Source organism: Rhinolophus ferrumequinum, chromosome 18, assembly GCF_004115265.2.
Source record: "Rhinolophus ferrumequinum isolate MPI-CBG mRhiFer1 chromosome 18, mRhiFer1_v1.p, whole genome shotgun sequence".
Classification (NCBI taxonomy): domain Eukaryota; kingdom Metazoa; phylum Chordata; class Mammalia; order Chiroptera; family Rhinolophidae; genus Rhinolophus; species Rhinolophus ferrumequinum.
Genome location: NC_046301.1, coordinates 42,001,417 through 42,006,811, shown reverse-complemented (window position 1 = coordinate 42,006,811; position 5,395 = coordinate 42,001,417). Strand labels below are relative to the sequence as shown.

The window sequence follows — 5,395 nt, the reverse complement described above, 5'->3', positions numbered from 1 at the left end:
TCATGTAAAAAATTGGAGACACTCCACATTTAATAGACTGAGACTTCCAACAGATACCCAAATCTAAAGTCTTTTTCCCTCACCCCACCAGCCCTCAATAATAACGAGTCTTTCTCTGTTTTACGATCTATATCCTGAGGCACTACCCATTTAGCTGAGTGTCTGTGTGTAGGAACTGGGTCCGCGAAGTTGTAGGCTGAGGGAGTGACAGCTGAATGAGGCTAGTACATCAGTCCTGCTACCAGGAATGGCTAGTGTGGTGTGGACCAGGGCAGAATGCTGTGGATGATACAATTCACACAGAATAACACAGAAGTGGATTTGAACCAGGCCCAGGAGATGTATTACCCTAACTATGCTTCTGACAGAGCTCTCTCAGCAATTTAGTATGGAAGGATTGGGAAAGAACAGCAGAATCAGGGTATAACTGAACATTCACATATTTTTGGTTTTCCTTTAAGCCTGTCTGTATACATTGAATAGATTATTTATATTTTATTCCATACTGTAGATTGTCTTTCTGGTCTATATAGTATTAGGTTTTAAAACCTAAGCTTTGCGCAGTGGCAGTAGCGTAGCCAATGAGGTTTATCCGAGGCGCGATTATTGCTAATTAAAACCTTTATATTAGTTTTAAGAAAGACACCAGAACCAATCAGGTAGATACCAATGACGTGCGGTTATTATCCTGACACCTGGTTGAAATGAGTAGCTCTAAAGAGAAATTATTCTCAGTGGTGCAGCCAGATAATAATAGCTGCCGTGTATTTTGCCACTTAACCACGTGCCAGGTACTGTACTGATTGCTTTAATATAGAATCTTGAATACGCATGTAACCTTGCTGGATTGTAGGCTGTATCATCATTTTACATTCAAAGAAACTGGCTCAGAGAGGTTTAATGATCCATACATTTGATAAATATTTGTGGAGCGTTCACTAATTGTAGGAACTCAGCTGGGTGCTGGGGTTACATTTGATAAATAATACAAGTGTATAATCTGATGGGATTTTTTAACATCTTTTTCTTCTCCTTTGAGTTTTGTACTGTGTGAGAAATTAAACATAGCAAACAGAGAAAGATCGAGATGTCAGCAATATTACTGATAAATCCTATTGGGTCTTCTGTCCCCTGGTCACTGGCCCTGCTGGACAAGTGCAGGGCTTCTTTCCTTCAGGAACATGCCTCTTACCCAGGATGCAAAGCCGTCTGGGATTCTGCTCCTGCCAACAAACCAGCCACAGAAAGGAGAAGGTCAACAGGACAGAATAAGGTGCACATGCCCACCTCTTCCTCCCAAACTCTCCAAGCTGACCAGTCACTATCTGAGAAGGGAAACAGAGAGCAGCATGAAGATTACACCATCGAACTACCACCAGAGGGAAAGTTATTGCCTCCAAACATAAGCTAGTGTGAAAGAGAGACATTAAGCAAAGGAAATTACATGTGCACTTAACTTGTTCTGATTTTGATTTCCTCTGGGAAGCAGAAGCATAGGGGCTATAGGAGTTTAATAGAATACAAAAACTTGCCAACACTTCCCAAGGAAGTAACATGAACAAATAGAAATATCAAGACAAAAAAGGGGAGAGGGCTCCAGGCCAAAGGGAAATGCTTGTGCTAATGCCCTGAGGCAGGAAGTGATCTATAGTGTTTGGGGAACAAACAACCAGTGGGCTGGAGCACAGGGAAAGAGGGAAATTGTAGAAGAGGCTTGCTACGGTCTGAATGTTTATGTCCTCTCAAAATTCACATATTGAAATCCTAATCCTCAAAGGTATTAGTAGATTGGGCCTGTGGGAGGTGCTTAGATCATGAGGGTGGAGCTCTTATGAAAGGAATCTGTACTTTATAAAAGAAGCCCCAGAGAGCTTCAAGCCGCTTCCATCATGTGAGGACTCAGCAAGAAGGTGCCAGTTATGAGGCCCTCCTCCAACTATATTAACACCTTGATCTTGGACTTCCAGCCCCCAGAAGTGTGAGCAATAAATTTGTGTTGTTTAGAAGTCATCCCATCTGGAGTATTTTGTTACAGCAGCCCAAGGAGACTAAGACACAGCTGCAGAGGTAGACAGAAGCCCTGTGTCATGCAGGGCTTTGTGAGGTGTAAAGAATTTTGAATTTTATAGTAAGAGTTGTGGAAAGTCATTAAATGTTCTAAGCAGAGGATTGATATCATCGAAGTGCCCAAGAGTATGTAGCCTTCGCCTCTGTAGTAATGATTAACTGTTACTAGAATTTTCAAAGAGCTTCAAATTTTCTTTGCAACCAGGTGCTAATTTGCTCCTCTCCCACCGTCTAATTTGCTCTGTAGACTCACAAGTGAGCTTAGAGCTTGAAGGCTATTTTCAGTTTCCTGATTGAGTGGTATCCAAAGTGGCTTATAGTGTGTTCTGGAGCTTTCATGGATTCATTTTCATTTAATAGGCTGACCTGCAACTAGCTGTTTTATTTATTCATGTCTTTCTTTTTAAACTTTAATTTAGCAAAGCATTCTAGAAGCCAAAGCTTATTATGCTTCTCAATCTGTGATTTAGCTGGTCCACTTTTGCTGATAACATGTTCCAATCCATCAACATCACTGGAAATCTAGGTCCCAGACTCTCTGCTACTGCCTCCCTGACTCACAAGAAAACATTTCCTTCCAGCAAATGGGCCCTCCTTTGGGGAATTGCATTTGTACATGTTTGATACCGCTTTCTTCAAAATGATATAGTTTCAAAATGTGGGTCGTATCTGAGGGATTCTTCCTAACCTGGACAAACCAATCAGTTAACCAACCATCTAGTATTTGTGGAACACCTAATTAGAAATAACACAGCTGGGGGAAATTTGGCAGGGAAAGGTCTATGTTGTAAGGTTCACTTTAATTCTGCTTACATTCTAGCTAACAGAGAAAACACACATGCATTAAAGGATAACTGATAACACAAGGCTGTCGGTGATACTTGCCAAATAGATGAAAGCGATCCCGAATTCTGTAGGAGTGCAGGGGAGGGAGAAAGCTGAGGAAAGGGGATCTGGTAAATGGGCCTGGAGGGATGGGTAGCATTCAAGGGGCAGAGAAGGTGGCTAAGACATTCTGGATAGAATAAATTCTCAATAAATTCTTATTGAGAAGATACGGTATACTAGGGCTCAGAGAAACTGAGATTTGAGTGAAAATATGGTTATTTGGAGAACAAGCAGGATTTAAATGGCAAAGGGTCTTAGGGTAAAATTATAAAGGCCCTTCCATGTCAGAATGTGATTTGATAATTAGCAAAACATAGCTTTGATTGTAATGATCTTAGAAGTGGAAGAGACCCTGGAGATGATGTCGAATCTCACTTTTTAAAATGAGAAAATTAAAACCCAAGATGGATGTTTTAGTCATGTTTTTATCCATTTTTTATATTTCATCTACTTTCAAAAAGCTTTTGAGGTGTTTCCAGTTTGCGCAACTCATTGCTTTGGGTATTGTTCAACCAAGCAGAAAGACAATTTCAAATAAGCTCAGAACGTCGTGAAATGTTGTATAGAACTGGTGTAAACACCAAAGTTATTTGGTTGCCCTAACCTTTTTAGTATGCTTTATCAATCTTTCATCTTGACGTAAGTTGCAAAAAGAAATCTTCTACTGAAGTATACTCTAGTAATTCTGACTCACGAAGGACCGCGTTGCTATTGTGAGCCCCTGAGATTTTTGCGTGGGTTGGTCTAGGTGAATCCACCCACAACAGTCATTTCATCCCTCCCCTATGAATACCAGCCATCCCACAGGGTTCAGTTCCTTTTCTACCTATTCTTTGAAGGCTTACTCATCTACCTACCCTTCCTGTTGAGTCATTCTTCTCTTAAGTGTATAACCTGATACATTTTGACAAATGTGTCATCATTATTTTGACCAAAATGAAGATCATTCACATCACCGCAATAAGTTCCCTCCCACCCCATCCTTGTCTAATCCTTCCCCCACCCTAAAGCAACCACTGTTCTGACTCTAATCACCATCGATTTATTTTGACTATTTTTAAATCCATGTAAATGGATTCATATATATCAAATGGAATCATATATGTACTCTTTTGTGTTTGGCTTTTCTTGCTTGAGGTAATGTTTTTGAGATTCATGCATGTTGTATCAATAGTTCAATAGTTCATTCTTTTTTTATTGCTGCTGTATTCCATGGTAGAAATATGCCATAATTTGTTTACTTCCCTACTGATCAACATTTGGATATTGCCAGTTTTCAATTTGAGTATTTTTGTGCAAATCATTTAATGGACATACTACACCCATTGAATAAGTAATTTGTTTCAGAAATGTATGTATAGATAAGTATATAATTTTATTAGAAGCTATCAAAGAGCTTTCCAAAGCGGCTCTACCAATATGTACTCCCACCAGGAAAATATAAGTATTACAATTGCTCATCATCTTCACTGACTTTTCTATTGTCAGCCTTTTTAGTTTTATTAATAGCCATTCTAAAAGTGTAAGAGATACATCTTTGTGGATTTCATCTGCATTTACCTGATATTTAATGATAAACACCTATTCATATACTCATTAAGCCTTCAGATATCATTTGTTGAGCATTTTTTTCAAGTCTTTGCCCATTTTTATATTGGCTTATTTGTCTTTTGATTTGTAGGAATTCTTTTTGCGTTTTCAATACAAGTCCTGTGTCAAATATGTGTATTTGAATACTTTCTCCCAGTTTGTGGCCTTCCCTTTGACTTTCTTGACATTTCCTTTTGATAAACAAAGTTTTGATGAAGTCTAGTTCATCATTTTTTTTTTCTTTTATGGTGAGTGCTTTTTGTTAGTGCTTAATTGCTACCCAAGGATCATGGAGATATTACTTTAAGTTCTCTCCTAAAAACTTTACAATTTTAGCTTTACTTCTAGGTCTCGGATGCATGTTAAATTATTTTATGTGTGGAGTAAGGTATAGATCGAGGTAATTCAGATGGTTATGCAGTTCTAGTGCCATTTATTGAAAATAAGTTTATTTTCCCATTAAATTTTTTATGCTTTTGACAAAATTTAACTGAAAGTAGTAAGTCTTGAAATTTGATAAACAAATCCTCCAACTGTGTTTTTCTTCAAGATTGTCCTAGGTATTCTTTGTCCTTTGCATTTCAATATGCATGTTGGAATCAGCTCCTCAACTACAAAAAGAGAAGTCTGCTGGAATTTTAAGTGGAATAGCATGTATCTATAAATCAATTTGATAAGAATTGACATCTTAACAAATTGAGTCTTCCAGTCAATGATTATGATAGATCTCTCTATGTATTACATCTTCCTTAATATCTCGCAACAGTGCTTTGTACTTTTCAGTATAAAGGTCTTGTCTATCTTTTGGTAAATCCCCAGATATTAGGGGAGTTTTTTGATGCTATTATAA

At 38.2% G+C, this 5,395-nt stretch overlaps 1 pseudogene; it reads left to right on the top strand.

Annotated features, from left to right (window-relative positions):
* The first annotated feature begins 552 nt into the window (after positions 1-552).
* LOC117038579 (uncharacterized) lies at positions 553-636 on the top strand (annotated as a pseudogene).
* The last annotated feature ends 4,759 nt before the right edge of the window (positions 637-5,395 follow it).